Consider the following 14,406-nt stretch of genomic DNA (forward strand, 5'->3'; position numbering starts at 1 on the left):
TGACCTTGACACTTCTGAAAATTATAGGCCAGTTGTTTTGTACAATGTCCCTCAATTCGAACTTATCTCCTATTACCTTGTACTTTGACTCAGGTTACACATTTTGGGCAGAACTATCACAAAAGTGATGCTCTGTTAACTTTGATCGCTTGGTTATAGTAGTGTTTGCTATATTCTGCCATTCTAAAACTATTCTTTTCTCTTTGTAATTAATAAGTACTCTATGGGGGGGTTACTTTGAGTCTACATAAATGTATCAACAAGTTTTTAAATTAAAAAAATTTTTTGTGATAAAAATGTATACCAAGATTTTTCATTTTAACCATTTTAACAAGTACAAGTCAGTGGCATTAAGTTCATCCATAGTCTTATATAGCCACTGCCACTGTCCACTTCCAGAACTTTTTCATCTTCCCCCAAAGAAACCCTGTACCCATTAAATAAAAACTTCCCATTCCCCCCTCTTACTAGCCCCAACTAGTCTCTATTCTGCTCTCTATCTCTACAAATTTGCCTTTTCTTGGTACCATGCAAGTGGAACCAGACAATATTTGTCCTTTGACATCCTGCCTAACTGACTTTGCATGTTTTCAAGGGTCATTCATGTTGTAGCATGTATCAGAATTTCATTCCTTTTTATGAACAATTAATATTCCATTGTATGTACATTACCATAGTTTATTCAACTTATATTGGACCTTGGGGTTGTTTTTAATCTGTTAGATATTAGAATGTATCATATATATATTTCTATATATGTTATATATAAGAATAATGATAGTATAGACACTGGTGTGAAAGTATCGATTGGACTCTCCTCAGTGACCTTTTGCCCACTACTTTTTTAGCATTCATTAATGCTTCTTGATTGAATTCATTACTATCATGCCAAGTAGTAATTTTTCTAAACCCATCACTTTTTCTACAGCTTAGTTTCTTTTCCTTACTTATTTATCAGAACTTAATGATTCCTATATATTCACTGACTTACAACCTGTTACTATCATTATTTATTTTGTTGTTCCAGTTGTCCCAGATTTGGCCAGGGTAAGCCGTTTCAATGTGGCTCTTGCAACATTTGGACATACTTGTGTCATTTTCTGAGTACTTCCTTTCTTTCTGGTACAATAAGATGTTCCAGGATCATCTTTTACTTTCCCTGCCCTAGCCCTAGAATCAGATGTTTTTCCAAGAAGCCCTGGTTATTTTTAGTGGAAAAAGGCATTTAGAATATCAGGTATGCTTATGGCTGTTAGGATGCCATTGACCTCCAGGTCCACAGGGACAGAGTTAGGCAGTATAATCATGTACATACACACATGTATATATACATACACATTCACACATCCTTATATTCATTTTCGTTTGTAATTCTGTACATAAACATACACCCCAAAAGTTCCCGGTGATGTTCTAATTTCAATTCAATCCCATAAGGTTAATTTAGGTTTTATTTTTCCCCAAAGCTTTTTTCCCATAGTTCTTCAATTGTGAGAAATCTGACTCTCACTATCCTTACTTCATCTGTTCCCCCTTTAAATACATATGTCACTGCTGCTCACTGCCATCCTGCACGCAAGTGCTCTACTCCCCCAGCTTGGGGTCCTACCCCATGCCACAGGAGGCTGACTAGCATGTCCCCCACAGTCAGAGTCTTTTTTTTTTTTTTTTTTTTAAAGAGAGAGTGAGAGAGAGCATAACACATGCACAAGAGAGTGGAGGCTAGAGGCGGAGGGAGAGAGAATCTCAAGCAGACTCCCTACTGAGCACACAGCCTTATGCAGGGCTTGATCGATCCCACAAGCCATGAGATCATGATCTGAGCCAAAAATCACAAGTCTGATGCTTAACCGAGCCACCCAGGTGCCCCCAGGGTAATTTTTTAAAATTTGATATATAATTCACATACCATCAACTCTATCCTCTTGAATTGTACAGTTCAGTGGTTTTTAGTATATTCATAAGGTTATGCAACCACCATCACTTTCAAATACCAGAATATTTTAATCACTCCCCAAAGAAACCCCATTAAAGTTCATTTTTGCCCTGAAATTTATAGAACCCCCCTCCCAAATTCCTGATCGTTGGTATTCATTTTAATCCTCTACCTCCAGACTGCTACATTCTTTTCATACAATTTGCTTTTTTAGGTTCTTTTTCTATTTAGGCTATTTTTCAGTGGTCACCAACTATAGGAATTATTCTTTTTCAAACCTTTTCACTGAGGGATGCTAAACAAAGTCAATATGAGGTTTTTCCTTGGACTCACCATCAAGATAAACTTACTTTCAAATCGAGAATTTATCATCGTTTCTCAGTCTTTTGGCTAAGATCAAGTGAAAAAAAGAGAATTTATAGAAATCACACAAAAAGGAGCCAAGGAATGCAATATGATCTACTCTAAATGTGATGTAGAAATAATTTATTTAAACAACCTGTTTATACTTGACTCATGGTTAACATTTTTTCAGATTTTGTTGTCATTTAGATCATTTAGTCTAACTTTATAATAATCCACAGAAGCACAGATCCTACAGGACATTACAAAAATCTTTTTTAGAGAGAGACATGTCCTTTTAACACAAGTAGCATCAGTTATAATGTCATATGGTTTGATGCCAAAATAGCTTCTTAATTTTTTCTTAATATTCAGTCGTACACATTAAACCATTCCATATGGCAAGAAAATGTGGTTGTTATTATTCAGTTTACATTTATCTTAACTTCTCTACTAAAGTTATAAGCTGGGGGTCAGAGGAAGGGACTATTTGTATATTTTTGCATACTACTGCTGAATTCAAGTGGTGCATCTGTGGAAAATCTATACAGAACGTTAACTGAATTAATGTCAGAATAGAAAAACGGGCTCTATTTTCTCTTCCCTACTTCCTTTCCAAGAGTCAACAAAAATAGATTCTCTGCCACAGAACAGATATAATAGAATCAATGAGGTTATTTTTATTTACAAATATTTAAGTTTACACTGTTCTTGCTGCCCCCCCGACTCACCTCAAGAATGAAAGCTTTTTATTCCTTCATAAAAAGGTAACGGCTGGGGCGCCTGGGTGGCTCAGTGGGTTAAGCCTCTGCCTTGGGCTCGGGTCATGATCTCAGGATCCTGCGATGGAGCCCCACATCAGGCTCTCTGCTCGGCAGGGAGTCTGCTTCTCCCCCTCCCGCCCCGACTGCCCCTCTGCCTACTTGTGATCTCTCTCTGTCAAATAAATAAATAAAAATTTTAAAAAAAGGTAACTGCTATATTCAAATGGATGAATTACCCTTTTCCCCTTCTATAGATTAAACTAGCTAAGCTTTTCCAAATTCTTCTTAGCATAGATTCCTGACCTATAGACATTTGGGGGCTCCACTTCATTTTCTTCTAGGACTTATTGTGGTAATTATCAAGTATTTTCTATGTACATGTTAACACCAGGTACTATGAGGACTTATATAATGTGGAGGAGGTACAGTCACTGATTTTAAAAAGTTTATACTCTGTGGAAAATAAGACATTAAATTATATGATTCATTTATTTAACACATAGTGCTTATTATGTACAAGTCACTGAACAATTTACAAATATTAATTCATCTTTATAACAACTTTATGAAATAGGTATTATCACCCTCATTTTACAGATGAGAAAACTTAGGGACAAGCAATAAATGGTAGAGCCAGGTTTAGAACCCAGGCTCCCTGACTCCAGAATCAATGTTCCCAGCTAGTAAGTTTTACAGCTCTCTCAATGGAAAGTAATATTACAAATAATGAGAATGTCTAAATGAGAGACAGCTTATTAATAGCCATATTGCTTATATGTGATATTGTGATATAAGAAATGTATATCTGGGGGTGCCTGGGTGGTTCAGTGGGTTAAGCCTCTGCCTTCAGCTCAGGTCATGATCTCAGGGTCCTGGGATAGAGCCTCGCATCAGGCTGTCTGCTCAGCAGGGAGCCTGCTTCCCCCTCTCTCTTTGCCTACCTCTCTGTCTACTTGTGATCTTTCTCTCTGTCAAATTAAAAAAAAAAAAATGTATATCTGGTTCTTGTTCCTAGTTGTTGGAACAGAGCTCCTGAACTCCTGGAATTTCGTGAGTTACAACAGTGGGAGAAACATGTTTTATTTTTCAGAAGCCCTTTTGAGGTGACTCTAAACAGCTGTGGGAGCTACCAGAGAATCAGAGAATAACAGTTACCAGAGAATCAACCATTTAGAAGGTTGTAACTTTCACTCCCACTCCCCAACATACAGGGAGGGGAAAGGGGGCTGACGATTGAGTTAATCAGCTATTGTCAATGATTAATCAATCAGGGCCTACATAATGGGACTTCCATGAAAATATTAAACAATGAGGTTTGGAGAGCTTCGAGGTTGATAAACACATCCACATATTGGGAGGATGGTACACCTAAACTCCACAAAGACTGAAGCTCCTGTGCTCAGGACTTTTCTGGACCTCCTCTTATGTACCTCTTCATCTGATTGTTCATTTGTATCAGTAAAGATATCCCTTATGAGAGATATCTGGTGGCTCAGTTGGTTAAGCACCTGACTTTTTTTTTTAAACTTCTTAAAAAATATATTTTATTTATTTATTTCAGAGAGCAACAGAGATAGTGAGAGAGCATGAGTGGGGAAGAGAGGGAGAAGCAGGCACCCCGCTGAGCAGGGAGCCCAAAGTGGGCTTGATCCCAGGACCCCAGGATCATGACCTGAGCCGAAGGCAGACGCCAACTGACTGAGCCACCCAGGCGCCCAAGCATCTGACTCTTGATCTCAGCTCGGGTCTTGATTTCAGGGTCATGAGTTCAATACCTGTGTCGGGCATGGAGCTTACTTAAAAAATAAATAAATAAAAATAAAATAAAATAAAATAAAATAAATCCCTATGATAAACTGGTAATATTCAAGTGTTTTCCTGAGCTCTGTGATTCATTTTGTGATTTTGAGACTATCATATAGAAGAAATTATACCTGAGATTGGCTTTTTAAATATTCAGCATAATGCTTTTAAGATTCATTCAAATTGTTGCCTGTTTCAATAGTTTGTTCCTTTTTTATTTCTGAGTAGCAGTAATACATTGCATAGATGTACCCACATTTTGTTTAACCGTTTACCTACTGAAGGACGTTTGGGTTTCCAATTTCTGTATATTCTGAATAAAGCTACTACAAACATTCATGTACAAGGTTTTGAGTGGATATAAGCTCTAGTAGACAGAGATCAGGAATTCTGCTAAATATAAACATTTTACAAGAGAGCTCCCCATAATGATGGATTCTCTAGTCTCAACAGTTAACAGTACTGAGGCTGAGAAACTCTGAAACACCCTCCCCTTCAAAATTTGTCAAACTGGATGTACTCTCAACACAGAGTGTCCAATCGGATATTTTTTTTCTTTCTTTCTTTCTTTTTCTTTTTTTAAATTGAAAGAGAGAGAGAGAGAGCACAAGAGTAAGGAAGAGAGAAAGAGAGAGAGAGCATGAGCAGGGGGAGGGACAGACTCAGGGGTAGAAGGAGACTCCCTGCTGAGCAGGGAGCCCTATAGATGCAGGGCTGGATCCCAGGACCCTGGGATCATGGCTTGAGCCGAAGGTAGACACTCAACTGACTGAGCCACCCAGGTGCCCCCAATCTGTTATTTCTGAGAATTCCTAGAATTACTTCAATTTCTGGCTTACAATGAAGTTTTAGTCTTCAGATTGTTTCTTTCCTGAGTGTGGGGTTTGTTTTCTGTACTACTAGGTTCTAATAATCTTTTCAGTCTTCAACATACTTTGGTCTTACATAGGACTTATTGGAAATGAACTGTGTATGTCAAGGGTGGAGAAACATAATAAGGCACAGAACAACTTAAATAAAAATATAATACATCTCAGATGATAACACAGATGATCCTTTATTAACTAAAACAATAGCTAGCACATATGAAGATTAACTATATGCCATGTACTGTTTCTAAGTATTATATTATACATACTAACCCATTTAATTATCCTAACTGCCTTACAAGGGTAGGTACTCTTAACCTTATTTTACAGATAAGGGAAGTAGGCACAGAAAGAGTAAGTAACTTACCCAAATTCATATGGGTAATGAGTGGTTGTCCAGGCAATTTGGATCTAGAACTCAAGCTCTTAACCCCAGGTTATACTGTAATCCTTGATTCCAGTCTCTTACCATGTTGCTGGCATCACCCCCTACCATCTCTCTACTCAGGGTACCTGCTATCATAACTCTCAAAATTCCTCTTCAACCCTCCTACCAAATATTTGCTGTCAAAATTCCTCATGGGACACCTAGGTGGCTCAGTTGGGTAAGTGTCTGACTTCAGCTCTGGTGGTGATCTTGGGGTCTTGGAATCAAGTCATGTGGTGGGCTCCGCGCTCAGTGAGGAGTCTACTTCTCCCTCTCCCTTATTCCTCTGCCCCTCCCCATTGCCCCTGCCCATGCTCACTCGCTCTGTCTCAAATAGATAAATAAAATCTTTAAAAAAAATCTTCCTCTTCATACCAAATGTTTTACCCACCTTTTTGACTTGTCCATGACCATCTAGGCATTTTTATAACCAAACACATGAATTTGTGATTTTGTATAATGATGAATTTGGAATATGATAAATAAAACAAGTGATCACTGTAAGACTATTTTACACGAAATAAATCATATAACTTTCATACATTCTCTGCTGATCAAAACTATTTAAATTTACAGCCTTATTTTATTTTAGCTCTTTAGGACGAGTGTATTCATGCATTAGGCTTTGCTCCCAGAACACTGAATAAAGAATATAGCACCATAAGAGATAAAGGATTCTAAAATTTACACGGAAATGGAAAGGTCCAGGAATAGTAAAGAAAACTTGAAGAAGAAGGACTTCCATTACTTAATATCAAGATTTAACATAATGCTAAAGCACTTAAGATAGAATGTGACTGACACAAGCATAGATAAAAAGACCAGTGGAAGAGAATAAAGAATCAAGAAGCATATCTATACATGTGTAATTCACCTCATTTAGGAAAAGGGTAAGCCACTGCCATATTTTAGTAACAGGACGGTATTTTCAGTAATTGATGATGGATCAATATGATATGAATAAAAATAAAACTTGTTCCTACATCACACCGTATACAAAGCTCAATTCCATAAGGAATACAGACCCAAATATGAAAGGTAAAACAATACATTTTCTGGAAGATAAACTAACAGAATATCTGCATGACCTAGGACTGGGCAAAGACATTTTAAACAGGACAAAAAAGGCACTTAACCACAAAAGAAGACTGGTTCTTTGTGAAGTTTATTGATAGGAAAAACTTCTGTTCACCAAAGACACCATTAAGATGGTAAGAAGGCAAGCCATATGGTAGGAAAAGGTATCTCTAATTCAAATATCCAACAAAGGGCTTATTCTAGAATATACAGAGAATCCATACAAATCAATAAGAAAAATAAAGACAATCTTACCAAAAGATGAACCAAAAAATTTATACAAGAATTTACAAGAGAATACACCCAAATGATCAACAGGCATATGAAAAGCTGTTCAACATTATCGGGAGATACTATGGACTACAAGAAACAAATTGAGGGTTTCAGAAGGGAGGCTGGTTGGGAGATGGGTTAGCCCAGTGATGGGTATTAAGTAAGGAATGTACTGCATGGAACACTGGGTGTTATATGCAAACAATGAATCATGGAACACTACATCAAAAACTAATGATGTATCATGATTAACACAACATAATAAAATAAAATAAAGTAAAATAAAATAAAATGAAAAGAAAATAATCCTGCTAAAAACAAAACAACACCGCCCTCCCAAACCCCAAAACATTACTGGGAGATGAAATAAAAATCACAGTAAGATACCACTGCACATGTACAGTGCAGAATAGCATACAAAACGAATAAACAAACAACCCTGGCAATACAGTGTAAAAAAATACTTAAATACTGCTGTGCTGGTGGGATTGCAAATTGGTAGCATTAGATTTGGGAAAAATATTAGTCGAATGTACTGAAAACCGTAGCATGTCCACTGCTGGGTATCTACCAAAAGGAAAAGTATACATAGGTGCATCAAAATATATGTAACAAATATTCACTGAGTTGTTCATAATAGCCAAAATTGACAATGTCCATTAACAGTACAGACACAATGAAATACGCCAGCAATAAGAGAGGATCTAACAAATATCCTATTGAACAAAAGAAGAGAGATTCAAAAGAATACATACTAAGTGATTTCATTTGTACAAAGAGTGAAAATGGGGAAAGGAAATAACAGAATGGCAGCCATATAGTGGTTATACTCACAGAGTAGATAATGATGTGGGGGACGCATGAGGAAAACTTCTAAAGTGCTTGGTAATATTCTATTATCTTGACCTAGGTAGTGGTTAGGTGGGGGTGTTTGCTTCAGAGAATTTCATCAAGACTACATAATTATGATTGGTATGCCCTTCTGTATTTATAGTTTAATTTTTAAAAATATTTTATTTATTTATTTGACGAAAGAGAGATCACAAGTAGGCAGAGAGGCAGGCAGAGAGAGAGGAGGAAGCAGGCTCCCCAGTGAGCAGGGAGCCCGATGCGGGGCTCAATCCCAGGACCCCGAGATCATGACCTGAGCCAAACGCAGTGGCTTAACCCACTGAGCCACATAGGCACCCCTATAGTTCAATTTTAAAACTTAACAGAAAATGTACTAAGGACACTGGGTTTAAGAATGAAACAATTATTGATATCTGTTTTTCCTCCAAGAAAGAAGTCAGAATTATGAAAAAAGAAGTAATGCTGTATGTATTTCAAAATTTAGTATAAAATTAAAAAAAAGTACTTGGCTACTCCTCTGGTACCAGTTAACAACTTAAAGTAGAGCAATGACGTACAGAGAGAGAGAAGCCAATGAATACAAGAAATGTTTTATAAATAAAGGAAGTGCTGGAGACCACAGAGAAAACAAACTTGTCTTGGAAGGGTGGAAGCAGGAAAAGGAGGGAAGAGGGCTCTTCAATGAGGCTATATTCAGAAGTCTTATAATGGATGAGGCTGGTTTTGTAATAGTAGAGCTAGGGAACTCTGAGGGAGCTGACGGAATGATCTTCAGATTCACATTCTATGACTTACCAGTTTAACACAAACATAGAGCTCTAATTTCAAGATGGATTAAATGCAGCATATTTAATGTTGTTCTACAAGAGTGTTTTAAATTTATTTCTAGAATAATAATATTGATAGTAGACTAGTAGTAATAATAATGATAACTATTACTTACTGGGCTATTAGTGTCTAGTACTTTCCTAAGTGCTTTACATGTATTAAATCACTTAATCTTCACAAGGTTCCCTACCCTACAGACAGGAAAAAGGGAGGTACATGGAGACAGTTCTTGCCTGCTGTGGTTACAGAGTTAGATCAGTGACAGAGTTAATGCTGAAGTCCAGGTTGTCAGGCTCCTGAGCCCGTGTTCTCAACCACCTTAGTATTTTGCCAGGAAATAGGTGATTGCTGTGTATGAACTGTTTATATGGTTACTTTGTTTACTTTTACCTTTTTAAAAAGATTTTATTTATTTATTTATTTGACAGAGAGAGTGTGTGAGTGCATGAGCAGGAACAAGCGGTAGAGGGAGAAGCAGACTCTCCACTGAGCAGGAAGCCCGATGCAGGGCTCCATCCGAGGACCCCAGGATCAAGACCTGAGCCAAAGGCGGACGCTGAATCAAATGAGCCACCCAGGAGCCCCTGCGTTTATCTTTAACAGTATCCTGATGATAGACAATATAGGAAAGCATTCATTAACTCAATAAATATTTACTGAGTACTTTCTGTGTGTCCCCAGCACTGTGTCAGGTGTTACCTACACATTTATGAACAACGGGCATAGCCTCTATTCTTAAGGAGGTTACAGTCTCTTGGGGGAAAAAAGAAAATCAATCAGTCTGTTAATTAAATCACAGTAAATTAAACTATGTGAGAAATGCAATGCAAGCAAGAAAGAGGATGCTGTAAAAAAGCAAGCGCTGAACATTTTGGTCCTTGTTTTCCTTGATGATACCAATTCTCCTTTCAGAGATGGTTTATACTTTATATTTGCAAAAAAAAAAAAAAAAGTGTCTTCTATTTGGCTATTTCTGTAGCCCAACCACAGAGGGATTAGACAATGACTAAAACTGTGTAAAGAAACGACTGTGTATGGGGTGACCGGGTGATGGGTACTGAGAAGGGCACGTGATGAGCACTGGGTGTTGTATACAACTAGTAAATCACAGCACACTACAACAAAAACTTATGATATACTATATGCTGGCTAACTGAACATGAAGGAAAAAAAAAAAGAAATGACTGTCTAATAGCTAATGCATCCAAACCCCTAATCTACATCCACAACATGGCAGGCTACACAGAGTCTCAGTGTATAGACTCTCTTAATTCTCCGCATTCTCTTAGCATTTTCACATCAGGCTGTTTACATTTTTCCTTTATGATTTGCTAATTATAAACCACTTGTTCTCATCTATTGTAAAACTCAGAAATTTGTACCACATTTAATCAAATAAAGAAACCCATTCATTCTCTCTCAGAGTTATAAAACCTATGATTAACTTGGCCCAAAGCAAACCTGGTAACATTTTCATTTCTCAGTTCTTAAATGATTACCTAAACTTTTTCACTTTCTAAAGAATATTGCGAAATGGGTGGCTGTTAAAACCAGGGCTGTTATTAATCACAGTAAGTGCTGAAGCCGGCACATGGGCTCTGCCACATTCTCCCCAAAATGGGCTCCAGCTTGTTATACGGCTTCAGTTCTTCAAGCTTATGAACCCCTTTGTAGCAAATGAGACAGTGAAAAGATATATTCTTAGTAGAGAGAAATCTCTGTCATTTACATACGTTTATAACATATTAAATTGTTTCATTTTGCCTTCATCTGACTTTTTGGGTTCATTTCATTCATTCAACACACACTGAATGAAAGTCTACTATGCACCAGGCACTACAGGAAGCACTGTGAATACAACTGTAAGCATAAGGGAGAAAATCTATTAAATTCTCCAGATGGGTGTTTTTGATAATTTTAGTGTTTATTTTTTCTTGATTGGGCACTTGAGAAGAAATGATTAAGGAATAGTTATTTAAAAGCTTACACTGAAAAAAGGCCATGATGATTCACCTACAGTTTAACTCTTTCTTTTCTCTAGGGCAAATAGCAGACCTTCTCTGTCATTATCAAAAATGTTACTTGGTTAGGGACCAGCTAAGGCATTTGTTGTAGTAGAGAACTCATTTTTTAAAAAATTTTATTTATTTATTTGACAGACAGAGATTACAAGTAGGCAGAGAGGGAGTCAGAGAGAGGAGGAAGCAGGCTCCCTGCTGAGCAGAGAGCCCGATGCGGGGCTCGATCCCAGGACCCTGAGATCATGACCTGAGCCGAAGGCAGAGGCTTTAACCCACTGAGCCACCCAGGCGCCCCGAGAACTCATTTTAATGAAGAAAATCAGCATCATTGTTTTGTCAAGATGCCAGAAAACAGCATCCATACTTTATGCCCCTGAATGAAATGGAAGTTTTACTTGTGCATATATGAATTCTAACCAATTTTTTTAAGACTTATAAATAGAAAAATTACTTATATAAAACAAATAATACCTTTAGATTTTAAGGGTAGCCTTCTGTTCTAGAGTAGCCAAAGATGATTTACATGGATTAATAGAAGGGTAAGTCTTCAATATACACTAGTCATTTTGTGGTAAATATAAAAATGTATTGTGTGGCTTTTGAAATTCAATGTTTTAATAAAACATTGACCAGCAGATAAGAACATTCCTTTTAAACTGGTTTGCAACAGAGCCAAGCAGTACAAACCCAGACAGTAGTAAGCTTATGTCTCATGATCCTCTTCAAACACGAAAAGAAACTCTCTACTCATTTTGCATGATTACTCCTATTTCCTATTTAGTATTTTTTTCCTGGCAACAAAAGAAACATCAGTTTCATCTACTCATATTTATAACTGAGCTTTCATGGCTACTGCAGAAGTTAAGATAAAACTAGAAAACAAAATAACATTGAACTTAATCTCAATGATCTATGAGATACATTTGAGATTTGTGGCTGGATAAAGTAGACATTTTTCACTCCAAGCTAATGGTAACAGGTCAAATGAGGCCAGATGGAGATCAGAAGCAGAAAGACAGATTTTTCAACAATTTAGTATCAAGGGCCTTATAGCCACAATAGGCAAAACTTTTATGCAAAATACAAATTTGAGATTTAGTTTCCAAGTCCGAATAGGAGACAACTTGCTCAAAGAAACAGACCATGAATCAACCATAAAAGCCTGTTTGAAAGGGGAACTTCTTTATATTTCAAGTAATCACCTGGCTAACAATACCATTTCAATTTCTTATTATATAGCTCCCAGAACTTAGGCTGACTGGTTTATTCAAAGAGGTAGTGTTCTAAGACTATTTTAGTATCCAGTCTGTTTCCATTTAGCTTCATGGAGAGCACAGAATGAAAAATTAAAATGTTCTTTTTATACACTTTAGAATGTGTATGCAATCTAAACATATAAATGCTAGAATTTCCCCTGCTGCCCCCAAAGGAAATGGTGGTGGTAGGGACCTTCCAGTAACTGGAGACCTTCTAGCTGATGACAACTAATACAAACTGGACAAAACATACCTTAAATGTCTTTTTAAAAAGCATTAAAAACCTAACGAGATGGTGATAAATCAAAAGAACAGGAAGAGGAAAATCCAGAATGGAGATCTCACCCACTACCAATGGCCACTTTAAACAGGGGCATTTGTTAACAGGGAAGAAATGATTGCATGGCTGAGCTATGCTTCTGTCTGTCTCACAAGGTCAGGGGAACAGAACTGTGGAGTCTAGGATCTGCCAAGAGAGGGAAATGTAGTAAAGCAACCTACACTTTGGGCTGAGACCCTTAATTGTACTCGGGGGGTAAAGATAAACCAGAAGTAAACTAAGCCTTGCAATTTTGACTTACGTCATCTGATTAGCCTGGGAAACCACAAACTGAACTCGGATCAAACTGGTCTCAGGTGGCAGAAGCAAATAAAATATTCTCTGGAGGGGGGAAAAACCCATCCTATTTTCAGGTTATTTCTATGAATATTCTCAAATATTAAATCCAGCACACAAAAATAATTAGGGGTATACAAAGACAAAAGAACTAGAAGAAATAATAAGCAAAAGTAATAATGGTAAATGTGATGGGGTTATGGTATTATGGTTGATCTCTTAAGGTAGTTCTTAATATAATCTTGTAAAACTGCAGTAGAAAAGAACTAGTGTCTATGGCATGATGACGGGTAGAGATGGAGGAAGGAGTGAATTGTACAAGAATGAGTTATCTGATGATCACAGCACTGAAGATGGCAAATATTTCCCTAACACCACTAGAAGTTATTGGTTGAGGAAAGTCTCCTTAGTACTTTTCTTTTCAAAGTAACTTCACATTTCAATTGTTCAATCATGCATATTTTCTCCTGGTACAGCTAACCACGGTAGCTAATAACAAATGATCCTCTAAACCGTAGCGCATGGAAGCTAACAGAGGATCTCAATCAGGAACTCTTGATCTGAGGCCCTCTGCTACCTGCTCTTTTGGAAGTTTGTGAATCCGCTGAAATTGTTTAATAGGGAAAGAATAAAGGAGATCTGCATTCTTCTATCATCCACTGCTTCTTTGCATCTCCTAGAAAAAGAAAATAACAATTCGCAGTAACCCATAGCAGAGACTGCAAACCCAAATACCTTCAGGATACAAGCAGTTTTAATATACCTGTCATGGCTGGGTTAATGGTAGTAGGAAATGGTAAAATGTATACTGAACTATGAAGTGTAGAGCCAGCAAGAGGGCATTCTAATCCGAATTTTAAAAAATGTGCTTGTCAAACAGGATTTTGATTAACTGTCTAGAAAAATTTGTCTACTATTTTACTAGTTTGGAGGTTAAGATGGTAGTCTATAAGTTTGGACATTATATAAGTTTGGAGGTTAAGATGGTGGTCTTAGTTTTCCATAGTTCTGAGAACTACCTCTCAATTTGGTCCAGAGGACAGAAAAGTAGAGAAGAATGGTTCCTGGAGATAGATGGGAAAACTAGGTCCATGTTAGGCTATCAGTGACAGGTCACTGTCCATCCTCAACTGAGGAAAAAATTGCCTAAGTTGGGGCAGGTACATAAAAGTCTAAGGATCTTTAATTATAGGACCCCATCTCTTGAAAAGGGAATGTCTGAGCCTCTCCAACTTACCCTTCCCTCTCTTCCAAATTACTGCCTTCTTTAAATTAACTTACCTAGAGCCTAAGCTAAACAATAAACTTTTAGGGAATCTCTCCAGTTACAGAGAGGAGTATT

General features: G+C 37.2%; 1 protein-coding gene across 7 annotated transcripts in view; it reads right to left on the reverse strand.

Annotated features, from left to right (window-relative positions):
• Nucleotides 1-14,406, reverse strand: part of TANC2 (tetratricopeptide repeat, ankyrin repeat and coiled-coil containing 2) — a 365,238-nt gene that overhangs the window by 156,759 nt on the left and 194,073 nt on the right. The window lies entirely within an intron of this gene.

Source organism: Mustela nigripes, chromosome 16 (assembly GCF_022355385.1).
Source record: "Mustela nigripes isolate SB6536 chromosome 16, MUSNIG.SB6536, whole genome shotgun sequence".
Classification (NCBI taxonomy): Eukaryota; Metazoa; Chordata; class Mammalia; order Carnivora; family Mustelidae; genus Mustela; species Mustela nigripes.